Source organism: Myotis daubentonii, chromosome 2 (assembly GCF_963259705.1).
Source record: "Myotis daubentonii chromosome 2, mMyoDau2.1, whole genome shotgun sequence".
NCBI lineage: Eukaryota > Metazoa > Chordata > Mammalia > Chiroptera > Vespertilionidae > Myotis > Myotis daubentonii.
In genome coordinates, this window is record NC_081841.1 from 6,349,539 (window position 1) to 6,367,876 (window position 18,338).

Below are 18,338 nucleotides of genomic sequence, written 5' to 3' on the forward strand. Positions count from 1 at the left end.
TCGTCCTTTCAGGCTGGAAGGCTCCAAGGCTCTGAGCTACATGGTCACAAGGCACAGGGTCATGAATGTTTGATCTCGAACAAATTTTAAGGACCATCTCCTCCAATCCTTTCATTTTATAAAGGAGGGAAGCGAGGGGCTTCGGGGACCTGCTCAAAGCTACAAAGCTGGGCGTGAGCCTGGGCGGCCCCGAGTCCTGTGCTGCCCCCGGCGGCTCCTAGCAGGCCGTCAGGAACAGTCGAGTCGCCAACCCCGGGCGAGCAGTACCTGTGCCGTCAGCTCCCGGAGGCCCCATCGTGTTCCGTTTAAAGGCCGCCCTTCCCGGAGCCTGTCCACAGCGGCCAGCACCGCGGACTGCAGGCAGCAGGACCCCTGGGGGCGGTGAGGCGCCACCGCTGAGCGTCAGCTGTCCCGGGGCAGAGGAGGCTGGTCGCCCCTGGCCTTCAGGAAGCCGGAGGGGCCGCTCCTCGGCAGCATTTTGAAGTGGGTCTCCGGGCTCCACAATGGGTTCCAGCCCTGCTCGGGGGAGTGCAAGCAGGCAGGCCAGCCAGCAGAATGAGTGCGGAGGCAGGGGCGAGGCCCAATAAAGGCAGGCGGGGGCTGTTGCCATGGCAGGGCCCGGGTCAGAGGCAACTGCAAACTGAGGTCAGCACAGCAGAAGCCTCCAGAGTGGCCCACCTCAGGGGCTCAGGACCCGGCAAGGGAGCCCCGATGGCTCGGACGGACTGGCCCCCGACGTGGGACCTGCCTCTGTAGGGCACACCCCAACCCCTGCCCTGGCTGCAGTGAACTGGGCTGGAGCTGTGGAGGGCAGCGCAGGGCGGGGCCAGGACTAAATCCCCTGGCAACAGCGAACAAAGGCCTTGGCAGGGAAGACACTCGGGGAGGCAAATGACCACCCTGCTTTTCCCAAAGGGGGCACTTGGACCAGAGGTCACAGTGACCCGACTCCCCCGGCCAGGCTGGCCTTTAGGACCTGGTGACCCCTGGCCAGCGGTGCCTTCGAGGACAGACGCCAATGCCTGGGGTCTCCCCCCGCTGGCTCCCTGGGGCCTTCGGAGGGAGGCCACTTGGGCTGCCAGAAGCTCAGACGTGCCCAGTGGTCGGCTCAGAGGAAGTCAGTGCCTCATGAGCTGCATTTTCTGGGACACCTTCACTCACGGCTGCCTGTACTTTTTAAAAATATGTTTTTATTGATTTGAGAGAGGAAGGGAGAGGGAGTGGGAGAGAGAGGAGCATCAATGTGAGAGAGAAACCTCTGTTGGTTGCCTCCTGTACATGCCCCAACCAGGGACTGAGCCCGCAGCCTGGGCATGTGCCCTGACCAGGGATCGAACCAGAACCTTGTGGTGCACAGGACGATGCTCAACCAACCGAGCCACACCGGTCAGGGCCGTATTTTTTAAACTCTTATTCTTCCTGGCCTGATTGCTTTTTATCTTATCTTCATGTGTTTTAATAAGTGTTTCAGATAAGTTTTTTAAAATTCTCACCCGAGGATATTTTTTTCCATTGATTTTTAGAGAAAATGGAAGGAAGGGGGGAGAAGGGAAGAGAGAGAGAGAAACATTGATGTGAGAGAGACACAATGATTGGTTGCCTTCCGCATGCACCCTACTGAGGGCGGGGAACAAACCCAAAACCCAGGTATGTGCCCTTGACCAGGAGTTGAACTCAAGACCCTTTGGTGTGCAGGCTGATGCTCTAACCACTTACCAACACTGGCCACGGCTTCGATACATTTCTTGACTGAGAGGCAGATAAGTAGGAAATGAATAAACAAATAAGCATTGGGAACTAGGGTCTCACCAAGTCTCAACCACGCTGGAAGGTCATTGTAAGGGCTTTGTTTCCACAGATGGGGAAACTGAGGCTCAGAAAGCCGGTGAGCCCTGACCGGTTTGGCTCAGTGGATAGAGCGTCGGCCTGCGGACCAAAGGGTCCCGGGTTCGATTCCAGTCAAGGGCATGTTCCTTGGTTACGGGCACATCCCCAGTGGGGGGTGTGCAGGAGGCAGCTGATTGATGTTCCTCTCTCATCGATGTTTCTAACTCTCCCTCTCCCTTCCTCACTGTAAAAAATCAATAAAATATATTTTAAAAAAAGAAAAAAGAAAGCTGATGAGACTTTCCCCAATGACACTAAGTAGATGCTCAAGACTTGCACATAAGTCACGTTCCCAAGCCAGTGCCTGTGTCCCTCCTTACAGCCGAGACGGTGCCCCTCCCCAGCGCAGGTGGCCATGGAGCCAGCCTGGGCCTGGCCAGCAGCTTCACGGAGAAACATCAGGCGGAACCGTAGAGCTAACCGTCACTGGCACAGCCCAGCTGCTGTCCTGAGCACGTTCTACACACAACCTCACTGAATCCTCCCAGCACGACGCAGGTACCGCTGTCATCCCATTTCACAGATGAGGAGACTGAGGCTGGAGAGATGCTCTAACTTGCTCAGTGTCACACAATCCCTAAGGGTCAGACTCGATTCTGTGGGGTTAACAGTGGGATTTAATCCAGTGGGAAAGCTGTCCTGAGCCCCTTCCATCTGCCAACTTCAACCCAAGTGGGCGACGGGGTCCTACGAAGTGTCCACTGGTGACGAAGGAAGACAACCCAGTGTCATCTCCCCTGATGTCTGTCTCCCGGCGGCAGGATAGACCCTCGCCTCCTCAAAAGCACCCCGCCGCTTCTATGCGCCCATTCTGGAACCAGGCTGCCCGGCCCCAATCCCGGCTCTGCCGCTTCCTGTGTGGCCTCGGGTGGGCTGAAAACTTCCCTGTGCCTCCCTTTCTCAACTATACAAGGGCTCGGTAATCATCACGTAAAGTGCCGCGCACACCCCGAGGGTCAATGAGCTTTAGCTCCTCTGGCTGCTGCCCAGCCTGGCAGAGAGCAGAGAGCCTGGGCAGGGGAGGAGCAGCCGGGCAAAGGTCCGTAGAGGGACCCCCACATAATCCGTGAGTTTCCCCCAGCCCCAGGGGCTGGGTCTCCTATCTGAGGGGGTGGAGGGGCTGAAGGTGGTGGGGATGGGCCAGGTGCTTCCTGGTGGCCAGATAATCATGGAGGAGGGAGGCTGATGCTGACCCTGACCCAGGATGGCAGCAGGACCAGCCCACCCTGGGCCGCCGCCTCCTGTGCCGACTCGCAGCCTCACAGCCCGCCGTGGCTGTGCCCACCCGGGGGCAGCTGGGTCTGGGCGGATTTTCTTCCTTCCCTCCTCTTCCCACTGCTCCCGTTGGCTCCGCTTGGAAGACTGATGGAGTGAGGGGGGAGCAGATGAGCCTAAACCCCACGGCACAGTATGATGCAGGGTGGGGCTCAGGCTGAGTCCAGTGGGGGCCCTGGTGAGAGGAGACAGGTGCTCCCTGGAGGCTGAGGCTGTGACGGGTCGAGCTGGCCAGGCGGGCAGCAGCCTCCAGTGCAGACAACCCTGACAGCTGCCACGGGGGTGCTATCCATGGTCCTGAGCTCGCCTGCGCTGACCAGGGTCCTAGCTCAGTCCTGGGGGTGCCCTGAGGCGGCCTCCTTTGTGGTTCAGCAGCTCATGGCCATGTCCCCTGTGGGCCAACTCCTGGCCCCTTCCTCACCTGCCTGGGGAACCTGAGGCCTGGTGTCCTCATCTCTGGGACTGCCTTGGGCACTCAACTCCTCCAGCTGGGAGAGGGGGCCCTGTGGCCTGTCCTGCAGGGACAGGTCCAAGCCCTGGTAGGTGCTCAGGGCACTGTCAATAGGGGAACATCTCAGAGACCAGCCCACCCCCTCGGTCTCCACTCCTGGGCAGGAACGTGCCCATCGAAACCCCCCACCCTGGGGCACTGCGGATGGGCCCTCACCGCCGCTCCTAGAGCTCATCTGCTTGAGGGCATCTTGACTTTGAGCTGAAGCCCACTCCCTGTGCTCACCTGCCACCCCACCTGTCCTGCCCACGTGACCTGAGGGAGGCAGGAGGTGCCTCGCTGCAGCCAACTCTGCCGCCCAGCAGCGCCCAAGACAGAGTAGGCCCGTGGTTAGTGTCGGATCCGAACACTGTCTCTGACCTTGCAAGTCACTCCACCTCTCTATGCTCAGTTCCCCTCTGAATAAAATGGGGGTATAGCACTCCCCGTCTCAGGGTTACTGTGAGGATCAAATTGGTTAATCCAGGCCACGGACTAGTAACGGGGCCTGTGCACACAGTAGGTGCTCAGTAAATCTTGGCTTCCAGTGTTCCTCAAAGTCAGGAGGATTTGGTGTGAGTCCCAGTGCTGTAACTTACGAGCTGTGTGTCCTCAAGCAAGTTACTTCGCCTCTCTGAGCCTGTCTTCAAATGAAGATATCATCCTCTCCCCACAGTCCTGTGGGTGATCTGGATGAGCCTAGGTGTCAAAACACCTGCATGGAGCTTGGCACTTGGTAGATGCTCTAGAATGCCTGTTTCTTTCCTTCCATTTGGGTTTCCTGCCAGATGAGCAAAAGGAGACGACCCGACTGAACACGCCAGGCCTGGTTCCTGGCAGCTCTGTGAAAGGACTAGGCAAGTTGTAGGGCTCCTCACCACCAACTGGCACCCACCACCTTCCCGGGCATTTCTCAGTGACTCATCCAAACCTGAGGCCAGAACCTGGGGTGTCTGGAGCCCCACGGAGGGGTCAGACTCCTCTCCCAGGGTCTGAAGGGCCCTCAAGTAAGAATATTGTCCAGCCTTTGCCCAGGCCAGTGTCCCTGCCAAGTGCCCCCTGGCTTCTGTCTGTCCAATCCTGAGAGGCGCTCCTTCCGAGCCCTTGGGCTGCCAGAGTCCTCCTGGCGCCTGAACCTGCCTCCCGGGGCTCCTGCTATTGCTTCCGGGTCCTTCCTTAGGATCAAGCGGGGAAGTCGGCGGCTCCGGATCAGAAGGCAGCGTCGTGACTTCTATTTTCCCTTCGTCTCAGGGACTGAGGGTCCTTCCAACACGAGGGTCCATGGCTCCACACGGAGAGGAGCAGAGGGGGTGGCTCAGAACAGGACAGATTCCGGGGTTCTGGGCAGATGCACGAACCGGTGCTGTTTATTTCCTCACCTCTCATCATCCTATTCATTCCTTCGGCCCGCCTCCATCAGGCAGGGCTCCTAAGTCAAACCTACACGCAGGGGTTGCTCTCCAGCCAGCACATTACCCAGGCCACCGGTGGGCATTTCCTGAGGCCACCGGTGGGCATTTCCTGAGGCCACCGGTGGGCATTTCCTGAGGCCACAGGTGGGCATTTCCTGAGGCCACCAGTGGGCATTTACTGAGGCCACCGGTGGGCATTTCCTGAGGCCACTGGTGGGCATTCACTGAGGCCTCGCTGTGTGCTGGGCATTGCAGCTATGAGGGCTGGAGAGAAGTTAGAAGCCGGTTCAGGGACCAATCCTGGAGGAACGTCCGTATGTCTCCATTTTGTAGATGAGAAAACACAGGCTTGCGGAGGTTAAGGTACTTGCTTAGCCACACAGGACTAGTGGGAATGAAACAGATGGAAACGGAGACAGTGTGACTGCAGGTGTTGGGGTCCTGCCCTAGGACAAACACGAATGGCCTGGCTGAGGGAGGGTCTGCTATACGAGGACCCCCGGGCCCCAGGAATTCTGCTTCCCCAGGCATTCCCGAGTGAGGGAGTGGCCTCATGGGACCAGCCCTGGCCAGGAGCTCCATCTGTTCCAGGTGACCAGAGTCCTGGCAAACCCTGTTCACCACAAGGCAGCGGCTGTCCCAGCTGCAGAGGGGAAAGGAAAGCGAGGCCCAGAGGGAGAGGCAGAGCTGCACCGGGAACCAGTTCTCGGACCAGCCAGGCAGTACTGGAGGAAGACAGGGCACCCATGCCACCAGCATTCCAGCGTGCCTGGGCACAAGGGTCTGGGCTGGCGGAATGCTCAGGCCAGCGCCCAAGCCCAGAAGCCCTCTCCAGGGTGAACCACCTCTCGCCCTGCTCTACAACCAGCCCCTGCCCCTGCCCCTCTCCTTCCTCCAAATCTCTCCACCCAACCGCAGCTCCCGCCAGCTGCCACAGAGGGCGAGCCCGTGCCTGGGAAGGTTGATTCCCAAGGCTGGGACCTGCCCTTGCTCCTTGGGGCCTCTTCCCCTTTCCCCACTGGTCACGGGCTCACCCAGGACACCAGCTTCTGGTCCCCAGAGGCCAGTGGGCAGTGGACATACAGAACAGTTCCACTACCCCAAAACGTCCTATGGACAGGACTGTAGGCTCAACAGATTACTCATCCTCAGGTTCCAGCCAACAGGACGGCTGTGCTCAGCACTGGGGCTCTCAGCTGTTGTGAGCTGGCTTCCCGATCTGCCCCCACCTCGCCTTGTTCATGTTAATGTGACGGGCACCACCACTGCATGCTTAAATATGTGCCAGCTGTTGGCTGGGCTTCATACAGACTTGACCCTCACAACCATCCTTGGAGGTAGGAATTATTATCCATACTTTACAGACGAGGAAACCGAGGCTCAGAGGGTAAAGCAACTTGCAGAGCGTTTCTCTGACCACCTGTAGAAACCACTGCTCTCCAGGGCTGGAGGCCCACACAGCTTCCACTTAGCGGGGCTGGGGCAGGATGCAGGTGAGGCTGGCCTGTCGCCGGCCACTGAGGCTCTGAGCAGGGCAACAGCATCAGGCTGGGCGTGAGGATGACGAATCTGTTAGTTTGCACAGCTATCTGATGACATGCGCTCTGATGGTGGAAACCTCCAGGCCTGTGGTGGCCAACCCACCACCACCGGCCACATGTGGCTACTGAGCACTTGAATGGACTGGTGTGCCCTAGCCGGGGAGCTCAGTTGGTTAGAACCGTGGTCGGCAAACTGCGGCTTGCGAGCCACATGCGGCTCTTTGGCCCCGTGAGTGTGGCTCTTCCTAAGCCTTAGGAGTACCCTAATTAAGTTAATAACAATGTACCTACCTATATAGTTTAAGTTTAAAAAATTTGGCTCTCAAAAGAAATTTCAATCGTACTGTTGATATTTGGCTCTGTTGACTAATGAGTTTACCGACCACTGGTAGAACATCAACCCAATACACTAAGGTTGCGGATTTGATCCTCGATCAGGACACATACAAGAATCAACCAATGAATGCATATCTAAGTGGAACAACAAATCAACGTTTCTCACTGTCCCTTCCTCTCTCTCTCAAATAAAAAAAAGTAATAAATAAATTGACTGGGGAAACTGAAGCAAAGGACCTGAATAAATACTTCTCCAGAATAGACATTTCTCTGGAAAGGACATACAGATGGCCGATGGACATAAAAAATGCTCCTCACTAATCAGAGAGATGCAAATGAAAACAACAATGAGGCATCACCTCACTGAATGGCTACCATCAACAAATCAAACAATGCCAAACCGGTTTGGCTCAGTGGATAGAGCATTGGCCTGCGGACTGAAAGGTCCCAGGTTCGATTCCGGTCAAGGGCATGTACCTTGGTTGCAGGCACATCCCCAGTGGGGGGTGTGCAGGAGGCAGCTGGTCGATGTTTCTCTCTCATCGATATTTCTAACTCTCTGTCCCTCTCCCTTCCTCTCTGTAAAGAATCAATAAAATATATATTTAAAAACAAACAAACAAAAAAAAAAACAAATCAAACAACAGTGCTGGCAAGGATGTGGAGAAAAGGGAACCCTCGTGCACTGCTGGTGGAAATGCAGACTGGTGCAGCCACTGTGGAGAACAGTATGAGTTTCCTCAAAAAATAAAAAAAAATGGAACTGCTGTTTGACCCAGCGATTCCACTTCTGGGCATATAGTCTAAGAATCCCAAAACACCAATCAGGAAGAGTACACGCACCCCTATGTTCACAGCAGCACAATTTACAGCAGCTAAGATCTGGAAACAGCCCAAGTGCCCAACAGCAGATGAGTGGATTAAAAGGCTGTGGGTCATTTACACATGGAATACTACGCTGCTGTAAAAAGAGGGACTTCTTATCCTTTGAGACAGCATGGAGGGGCCTGGAGAGTATTATTCTAAGCAGAATAAGCCAGAGAAAGAAAGACAAGTATCACATGATCTCACTTATATGTGGAATCTAATGAACAAAATACACTGACAAGCAAAATTGAAGCAGGGGCATGGATGCATGAAAGATTAACATCTGAGAGGGGAGGGGAGGAAGGGAGAGGTTAACCAAACATATATGCATAACCCATGGACATGGACAATAGTGTGGGAGAGGCCTGGGGTGAGCAGGGGCTGGGTGGAGGAGGACAAGGGGGACAGGGAAATGGGGGACATCTGTAATGTTGTCAACAATAAAGAAACGTATAATTTAAATAAAATGTTAGTTTTAATAGGCACATGCAGCTAGTGGCTACCCAACTGGACAGAGTAGGTTTAGAAAGAACTGGGGAGAAGGGAGGCAGGGCAGTGGGGAGGCAGCACGTGGAGGCGGCAGTGGGAGAGGCTGAGAGGAGGGCCCTGGAGCCCAGCTGCGGTGCTGGGGGCAGGAGGCAGCCAGGGCACAGCAGCCCCGGACATGGCAGGGGTGGGGACAGGGAGCTGATGCTGAGATGCTCAGTAGATACTAGAATCAGCCGTGGGTAAACTATGGCCCTCGAGGCCCGTTTGAAATGAATAAAACTAAAAAAAAAAAAAAAAAGACCATACCCTTTTATGTAATGATGTTTACTTTGAATTTATATTAGTTCACACAAACACTCCATCCATGCTTTTGTTCCGGCCCTCCGGTCCAGTTTAAGAACCCATTGTGGCCCTCGAGTCAAAAAGTTTGCCCACCCCTGTACTAGATGCTGGAGGGAGGGGGCGGGAGGAGGGACACAGCCCTGGGGGCCCCTGATGTCGCAGACCAGCAGAGTGAGAACTGATAGGGCTCTGTGCGTGGGTGGGTGGGTGGAGAGGGAGATCAGCTCTGGGCTTGGCACTGGGGTGCAGCAGGGAGTGCAGCAAGATGGGTGGGTGGGTCCCATGCAGCTCAGCCAGTGGAGGGACAGAGGATGCTGGGTGTCAGGAAGGGCCTCCAAGGAGAGGACATTTCAGCCAAGACCCAAGGTCCAGCAGGAGCAACTGCGGCGAGTGGAGAGCAGGCCAAGGGCACAGAGGCCTGTGTGTTGAGAACCCCAGTGCCGTGCAGCAAAGTCGGGGGGTCCTGAGTCTGGTGAGGGGCACATAGGGTGGCAAGGGATACTCCCCACGCCTCAGGGGCTGCTTGGGCACAAGCCTGACCACCCCATCTCAGTAGCCACCCTCTTGGGTCTGTAATCCCACTGCAGGCAAACCCTCTAGCTGGGCAGGCTGGGGAGCCGTGGGCCCGGAACATTCCTCCCAGGAGACGGTGCCTCTGCCAGCATCCCTTCTCGGCAGCTGCACTTACTCGTGCTCCCGGGCCAGACGCGGTGTGCACCCGCCTGACTGCATTATCCTCACAGCGGCGCGCAGTGAGGGCGCGGGCTGAGGCCCAGCTGCCAGCAGCAGGACTCACACCCACACACCACCGCTGCGGGTCCTCACTCAGGACTTCAGGCTGCTGCCTCAAGCCTTGCCCGGTCCCCTCAGGAGCCAGTGGAGAGCCCACGGGGAGACCCCGCACCCCTCTGCGCAGGCTCCCCTCTTCACAGGGCTGTGCTGCAGTGACTTACAACCAGGCCTCACTACGCCCAGGTTCCCTCCCATCCCCCACGGATTCCAAACGGAAACATATCACCCATCACCCTGTGCTGCTGCATCTCCAGTAACTGAAGGGATCAGGTGCTCTAGAAAGTGGGGGACCCCTGAGGTGAGGCCTGGACTTCAGGAGGCTCCTGCTCCGCACTGCAGACCCCACCGCGGGCTACCCCCGCCCACACCTTCAATCCACCTCCCGCTCTGTGAGTTCCCCCAGCCCTGCTGGCTGGGAACAGGAGGCAGGGACAGTCCCACCCTGGCTGCAGCCACCACCCCCGCCCCGGGCTGCCCCCCCAACCCCCGCCTGGGCTGCACACCACCCCCAGCCCACCCCGCCCAGGGCTGTCCCACCCACACCTTCAATCCACCTCCTGCTCTGTGAGTTCCCCCAGCCCTGCTGGCTGGGAACAGGAGGCAGGGACAGTCCCACCCTGGCTGCAGCCACCACCCTGGCGGTTTCTGTGGCTTCCTGCTTGCCTGGCCTGACCTCCAGCCACTGGGGCCTGGCTGCATGGGCTGGGACACCCAACATCACACCTCCAAGAAGGGAGGAGGCATGTCTGAGCCTACCCTGAGCCGCCCTCTGCAGGCGCTCTAAGGGCTCTAGCTCCCTTCTCTAACTGTGCCCGCACACCAGAGTCACTGAGAGTCCATGACCAGCCTGGCCCGCTCCTGGCTTGCCCTGGAAGTGGCAGTGGGGTATTGGTCCCCCGGCCTGGGGCTTCCTGCTCCCTACACTTCACCCTTCTTTGCCCCACCTGGATTCTCCCTGGACCCCTTCCCTCCCCTGACCTGGTTGGTACCTGCCTCAAGCCCCAGGTCCGGGTCACAGGTGAGGCCATGTCCTATCCCAGCTGCTTTGCTGAGCTCCACCTTGTGCCTGGCCTTTATGGCTCTTTGGCAGCTGTCTCTTCCCTGGAGGCTGCCCCTGCCCCCCAAGCGCAGCGCAGGCAGCAACGAGGTGGCTACTGGCTACTGGCTACGTGAGGACCGGACCTCGGCCTGGCCCGGCGCCAGCTCCCTCTCCCTGCCTAGTCACCTAACCTCTCCGGGCTTCTGTCCGTACAAAAGGGTAAGCAAGCGGCAGCGAGAGGCATGGTGCCAGGGCGGCTGCTCAGGGGGAGGGAACGCTTGAGGTTTCCGTCCACAGGTGAGAGCCCGCCGGTGCCCACCTCCCTCTCTGGGCAGAAGGTCACCCTGAACTGTGCTCTCACTCAAGGGGGCTCCTGGACATTTTCAGGACACAGACGGAAACAGGCGCGAGGAACACCAAGAGCTTGACACAAACTCCAGCAGTGGGGCCTGGATCCTGACCGCCCTCCTGCACGGGGGCTGAGCTCAGCAGCCTGTGGGGCGGGGGCTCCCAGGGAGTGGGAGCAGAGACTGGGCTGTGTGTGGCTGATCCTGGAAACTGGGGGGCCCAGGAGACCCTCAAACAGCTCCTGCACTGCCTGGCACGATGCTCCAGCCCACTTCAGCAAGCCATTCATTCCCGGGTGGGAACTGCCCTCCCCAGGCTCCTCTAGGGGGTGAAGACATTACCTGGCTCAGAAGGGGTGGGGCGGTGGAGCTGCGAGCTTGCATGCTGCTGGCGGGGTGTGGGGGTGCATTTAGGGCCTTTAAATGCGCTGTCCCCTAGGTCAGGGTCTCCTTCTTCCTCCTTCACACCCAGCTCAGCCCTTGCCTCCCCTGGCGGGGGCTGCCCTCCACCCCAGCTGCTCAGGAGCCCCCACCAGCCTGGAGAGAAGCTTCCCATCGGCCCCTCTTGCCCTGAAGGCCGTGAGTGCCCCAGTCCTGCCCCTGAGCTGGCCGTGCGGTGAATGCCAGAGGTGAACGTGCAGCGAACACTGTCCTCTGTGCCTCAGTGTCTCCATCTGTCAGATGGGACAACGGTCACCAAGTAGGGGAGCGGAGGCCCGAGGACAGCTGAGAATGCCAGGCGCGGGGGCGCTCCCCAACGGCTCAGGGGCCTGGCCATCTCTGTAGGGAGAGCCTGGCTGGGACCGACTGTTGGGAGGGCAGGGGCAGGTGGAATGCCGGGAGGAAGGAGAAAGGAGGAAGAGAGAGATCAGAGTCCAGCCGAGGTGGGGGTCAAGCCAAGGGGTAAAGACATAAACCTGGAGGAGCAGCACACGCCTATAATACATAATAATTAACTGAGCAAAGAATAAAACATTAACAGACCTGCTGATTAGAGAAAGGAGGACCCAGTCCTTGGATAAATGTTGGCCAAGCCGTGCCCCATGCAGGCTCCTCACACCCTTACAGAACCCAGAGGCCCGATACCTCCCAAACCCTGGGCCTCCAGGCCCAGCAGCTCACCCCGCCCTGTCCAGGGAAGAGAAGGCAGCAAGCAGACAAGCCCAGGGGGCCGGGGGCCGAGACCAGCTCTATCCGGCCTCAGTTTCCACGTCTGTGGGATGGAGATCAGGATGCCCACGCCTCCCAGGCTCACTAGAAGGAAAAGCGAGGCCAGTGAGGCCCGAGCTGGGTGCTTCCTGTCCGGACAGGAGCGGAAACTCATTTCTGGGCCCAGGCTGTGCAAGATGCCCCCAGGCCCAACCTCTCAGGAGGCGAAGGGGGCGGGGCACCGTGTTGGGACCACAGCTCCCTGGAATATGGAGTCACGGGGAGCTGGATTCAAATCCTGCCTGCCCCTCCTCAGCCGTGTGATCAGGTCACTTGATATCCCCGGGCCCCAGAGTTCCCAGCTGCAGCGTGGGACCGACCAGCCCCTCCTGTGAAATGAGGTCACGTCCAAAGAGTCTTGACACAGACCAGGCCTCCGAGCTGAGACTCATGCGCCCCCTCCACGCCTCACCCTGTTTGGGGCACTCACGGGAAGGTCTGTCGTCACCTCCCTCGAAAACGGTCCCAACGACTCACCCCGATCCTCCTCCTCACTGGCCTCCCTCCTGCCTCCTCCTTTTTTAAAATTCCATCTTGAAATTCTTAAGTTTTGAACAAGAGGCCCTGCATTGTCATTGGCCCCTGGGCCCCACAAAGTCTGTCACCGCCAAGTTCTCATCAGGCCATGTCTCCCCTGTGCGACACCCCCTCGGACCCCCGTTTTCCTCTGGCCCCGCACACTCAGAGTGAAATTCAGACTTCTCTCTGGGTCCACAGGCCCTGCCAAGCTGGCCCCTGCCTCTCTGCTGACCTCACCTCCCGCCCACTCTGCTCCAGCCACAGTCCCTGCCTTTCTGTCCCTCCCACACCCCAGGTCCTCCTGTCTCAGGGTCCTCGCACTGGCTGTTCCCTCCACCTAGAATGCCCTTCCCTCAGATCTCCCCATGTCAGCCACCTCCTCAGAGAGGCCTTCCTGACCAGCCAGCTGCTGCGACTGTCCCCTCCCAGGCCATCTGCTCCACAGCACCCCTCGCTGTGGAAGCTGTCTGTCTCCCCCACCCACACCCTGCTGGCTCGGAATGTCAACAACTGGAGAGCAGGGTCACTGTGGGCCTTGGTTACTGGTCACCGCTGCCCACACCCCCCGACAACGCCTGTCCTGGGCACAGCGCTCCATCAACAGCTGCCGGGTGACAGCGGAGCTGGTGACAGATTCTGAGTGACAAATATCGTCTGGTCTGGGGTGGGGGGGGGCAGCAGGCCTGGCCAGTGCGTGCCCACGCCTAGCAGGGGTCTCCTAGTCCCATTGAGATCAGCTCCATCCGCCCCCGGCAGCCCCGGCAGTGCCAGCCCCTCCCTCCAGGCTGCCTGTCCTGCAGGGACAATATACAAAGGGCCACTTCAGTGCGGAAGTCTCCAACCCAGAAGGCCTGAGGCGGGGGAGGGAGGGGAGGGCACACCCCACCCCTCCTCTGTCCTCAGGGGGCCTTCCCCAGCACAGAGCCACAGAACCCAACTAAGGCTGGAAAGCTGGGTTCCAGGCATTGCATCCTGGGGCCTCGGCGTGGGGGGCGCCCCCATGCAAAGTGGAGGCCAAAGCTGGTTGACGTGGAGCTCCCCTGGGCACTTCCCCTTGTGTGTGGGGCGGCAGGTGGTGGAAACACCTGTGGACTGAGTGTCAGCTGGGCTAAGGGAGGGGGGGGGGGAGGGCTGGGCCAGGCCACAGGGCGGGCTGGGGCCTGCACTCTAGCGGGTTTCCATCCTGCCTGGGACCCTCCGCTGCTAAACGAGGCACGAAGACCTCGCTCAGATTGTTCCAACCACCTCGGCTGATGGCCCGTGACCTGAGCCGACACCCAGCGACGCGGGACGACGTTGGGAGTTCCCAGCATTCCCCTTTCTGGGCCACATCAGCGATGTGACCACCCACCCAGCCGCACACGCCAGGAATCTCCGCCTCGATGACCCCGCACACCTCTCACCTAGCCCCATCGGGTCCATGTCCTATACATTTCAAACCCCCCCTCCCAGTGCCACTGTCCCATGCTGGCTGCACCACCACCGGCGCTCACCTGGACGGCACAGGGGCCTCACAGCCTCATCCCCACGAGCCAAGTAACAGCCATATCTGCCGCTGCCCCTCCCACCCTGCAACTCATTCCTCAGAACAAAGTCCAAATCCTCCAGGAGGCTCCAAGTCGGTGCATAATCTTACACCCTTGTCCCATGCCCGTCTCAGGGGGGGTCAGCTGGCCTGCACGTCCTCCAGGGCTCCCTGGCCCTGCTTTGGAGAGACCCTGGCCTGCACCCCCAGCACCCCCCACCCCCCACGGAGGCTGCGCTGCCCAAGTTGCCTGGGCTGCTCCAGCCTGACACAAAGGAGGTGTCAACCTGTTTGTTGAATGAATAAATGACTCTCCCCCAAATCCACACACCTGCACCTTTCAGTAAATGCTGCTGCCTCTCAGGCCTGGTCTGGGGCTTCGAAAAGTGTGACCTGCAGTGTGACATGGGCTCGCACCCTCTGATGAGCTGGCTCAGCTCCATCAATTCCCAGGGTCCCTTCCAGTGTGTGTGTGTGTGTGGGGGGGGGGGGCTCGCACCCTCCCATGAGCTGGCTCAGCTCCATCAATTCCCAGGGTCCCTTCCAGTGTGTGTGTGTGTGGGGGGGGGGGGGATGGAGAAGGGAATGAAATGACTCCAGCCTTCGGAGTCCTCTGAGCAACATGGCGGGGGATGGCCAGGAGGAGGTAGGGGAAGGAAGGGAATGGAAAATGAGGCCCCGGCTACTAATGGGTTAGGTTCCTCCCCATAGCAGCGGATGGCTGTGCGCCAGGCACACAGTAGGTTCTCAGCAAGTCACTGCTGAGTGCAGGAATGACCTTGCAATCTGGCTCTGGGACCCCAAGCAAGAACCTGACCCTCTCCCAGCCTGTTTGCTCAGACATAAAGGGAGGCTGGCAAGACCCATGGACAGGGTCCACAAAAGGATATGGGGCGGTAACGAGCTGCACCTGCCGAGCCTGCGGCTCCGGGATCTGGGAACCTGAGCGCCACCATCAGCCTCCGACGGGGCGCGGTCTGGATGGGGCAGGTGCACAGCTGGTCGGCTCCGCGCTCTGGGCACCTGGCGAGCCTCCACGGAGCTGGAACAATGACCCCTTTCTCTTTCCCTCCCCAGTTACTGTCTGCCCACCCCTGCCTGCAAGGACAGCAGCCCCCGGGGTGAGGACCTGACTGTCTCCACTGGGGACACTCATGTGGCCCTCGCCACATAGCAGGAACTCCACGCAGGGCTCCGGCGCTGGGCCCCCGCTCCTTAACATCATGGGAGCCACCCATGTGCACCGGCTCCGTTAATTACTTAGTCCTTGCCACCTGCTGCATCCAGTGCTCCCACACAGGCCCCGAGGGCTCGAACGTCCCAGTCCCACCGACTGTGGGAAGGAGAGGGAGAAGGAGCCAGCAGCGACAAAGCCATCCCCCCGTGAGGTCCAGGAGCGGGGTGGCCAGGGTCCTCGTCTCAGCAACCTCCTGGGAGGGCCTGGGCTTCCACAGCAGTGCCCCTTCCCCAGTCTGTGCTCCATCTCAGCTCCGCCCCACGGCCCACTTCCCAGGTGAGGAAACCAAGGCTTGGGGAGGGAACATGACTTCCAAGGTCAGGCACCAGTGGGGCCGGCTCAGCGGAGACCACGAGAGTGACTTGCTCACCAAAGCTCAGAGCCCCGGGGCCACCGCTGGCTGGGAGGGGCGGGAATGGCTTCCCCCGAGGACGGCAACACCAACACCAGGCGGGGGGCTGGCTTTCCAGGGAGAGGGCCTGGCACAGCGAAGGCCAGAGGTGGGCAAAGAGGACCGTGTGCAGAGAACACTAACGGTCCCCAGGCTGGAATGCGGGGTGCAGGGGGAAGAGGAGCAAAGGCCAGAGCAGCGCCAGAGGGAGGAGGTCAGAGGTTTGGACTGAATTCAGGCAGAACTGCATCCCAGTAGCCCCAGGGCTGGACACCCACTGACCCAATTTCCGGGAACGAGAGACAGGCAACTGACACGCAAGCTGTTGCAGCAGGCGCCCCTGCTCTGGGGGATGTGCCGGGGGCTACACAACGCCCACGGGTGAGGCCCAGCACCAGGGTGACCCCAGAATCGGACAAATGGTGAGCGGGCTGTTCTCAGAGCATCTTTCTTAACTCTCTCCTTTAAAATATAACTTCAATAAATAAATAAATAAATAAAATGTCAACCCTAGCTGGTTTGGCTCAGTGGATAGAGCGTCGGCCTGCGGACTCAAGGGTCCCAGGTTCGATTCCAGTCAAGGGCATGTACCTGGGTTGCGGGCACATCCCCAGTAGGGGGCGTGCAAGAGGCAGCTGAATCGATGTTTCTCTCTCATCCATGTTTCTAACTCGCTATCCCTCCCTTCCTCTCTGTAAAAAAGTCAATTAAAAATATATTTAATAAAATAAAATATAACTTCATCCTTTTGGTTATAAAAGTGTATCAGACATTCTAGAAAATCTGGCCATCACAGTGAAAGAAACAGGACAATATCACGCACCAGCCGGCCACCTCTCAGGCTAACGTTTTGGCCTAAGCGCTCACAGATTTTTTCCCCAGTCTTGCCTTTTTGCTGGAATGGATTATCAACATGGATTCTCTGCCAGCTTTTGGGTGCACACACTTTCTCTAAGGAGCGATGTCCACTGAGGACCAAAGTGCCGACCTGAGCCCTGGGACTTCGCTCTTTCCGGCTCCTTCCATCCCCTCCACAGACCTGACCTGGATCCCGCTGAGAACGGCTGCAGCTTGGGATGGGGGGGGGGGGGGGGGTTTGCGGAGCGCAGCCGGGCTCCCCGCCTACACACGCAAAGGGGACCCACGGCCACACTCCGTGACACTGTGGGTCAGTCCCAAGTGCCCAGGCCTCAATGTTCCCTTTGTGAAAGGGGTGGCTTCAGCTGGCCCTGTGGCCTCAAGGCTCCCAGCCGGGCCCCTCTCTGAGTTGAGGGGACAGTCTCTTGGGCTGGGCTGCACCTTACAGCTGCTTCTGAGAACCTCCCAGGAGGCCCCTGGGTCTTGCCCAGACTCCATCCCTTTGTCACCCAGCCAGAAGGGATGGCACAGTAAGCTCTATGGACGCCTGAGTGACCACCCGAGTCCCCCGGCCCAGTCCTTTCCCTGACTGCACCGGCATGTCCCACCAGGCCCTCATCAGACCTGCCTTTCCCGCAGGTTCTCACATCCCCTGGGGATGGGAATCAGGCATGACTCCTGGAGGAACCTTTGGGACAAGCCAGGAGTGGAGGGGGAGGGCATTCCGGACAGAGGAACAGCACCTGCAAAGGCCCGAGGGGAAAGCCAGTGCCTGGACTTCTGGTGCGGATGGGGGTGCTGGTGCATCGCCCCACCCCACATGCCAGTGCTACAGGCAGCAACCCGGGGTTCAGTCACATGCCCCCCCAGTCATGGCCAAAAGGCCACGACCTGTGGCCCCGAACACTTCTGACAGCCTGAGGAGGCCTGGTCCCTGGGCATCTGTAGGAGGGCGTCTGCCTGGGTGCCCTTCAGGGCCAGTCCCGTTGGTTAGTGACTCTCACGGTGGTCATTCTGTGGAGCCAAACCCACCTGCAGGTGTCCCTGACCTCCAGGCATGGCACAGCGCACACTCCCTGGTCCTCACCTGGGGCGACAGGCTGTTACCTCGGACCAGTCACCCACACTCTGTGGGCCTCAGCTTAGAGACCAGAGACTGTCCTGGGCTCTCCCGAGGACCAGATGCGGCCACACTGTGCGCTCAGGCCTGGCTCTGCCCCCACTGGCCCCGTGATGCCTCCCACCAGCCTGGGCTGAAGCTCTCCCCTCACCTCCGCCCCTACAGATGCGGTGCGCCCTCGGGGGCGGGTCTTCTGAGCAGGGACACGGGCACAGGTGCAAGGGGAGGGCCACGCCTCCGGGCCACGTGAGGACCGAGGGGGACGATGGGTGTGAAGCTGCTTTCTGATCTGCGGGTGCCACGCAGGCTCATTCACGCTGAGCCAGCCGAGCAGACTCCGACCCGAAGACCCACCTCCGGGCTGTGTGACCCTGGCAAGTCACCTTCGCTGTCGGGGACTCAGTTTCCACACGATGGGATGGGGGTTGCTTGGGCACCACTGCCCACGGCCCCCGAAACACTGAAATGAAATCACGCAAAACAGCATCTTGTGGGGAAGGCGCCTCTTCAGTCTTTCACCTAAACCAGCCACACGGCCCTGCTTCCGGAAGTGGCCCTCACCCGCCACTCCCACAATCACCACTCAACGAACACGCAGGAAACGTGGATCGAATGCTTTCTGCGTCAGGCACGGTGCCAGCCCCCGCATGTGCTCGTGTGCC

The 18,338-nt window shown here is 59.2% G+C and overlaps 1 protein-coding gene across 4 annotated transcripts in view; it reads right to left on the bottom strand.

Annotated features, from left to right (window-relative positions):
- The window catches only part of MGAT3 (beta-1,4-mannosyl-glycoprotein 4-beta-N-acetylglucosaminyltransferase), a 33,657-nt gene that overhangs the window by 6,953 nt on the left and 8,366 nt on the right, over nt 1-18,338 (bottom strand). The window contains exon 1 of one of the 4 annotated variants that reach the window (XM_059681487.1): nt 14,039-14,314. The exons of 1 other annotated variant lie outside the window; for it this stretch is intronic. The gene's annotated coding sequence lies outside the window, so the exon portion shown is untranslated. Of the gene's footprint in view, nt 1-4,251; nt 4,425-11,939; nt 11,964-14,038; nt 14,315-18,338 lie in introns of those variants that run through there. 2 more of the 4 variants (XM_059681488.1, XM_059681486.1) reach the window with 2 other exon arrangements.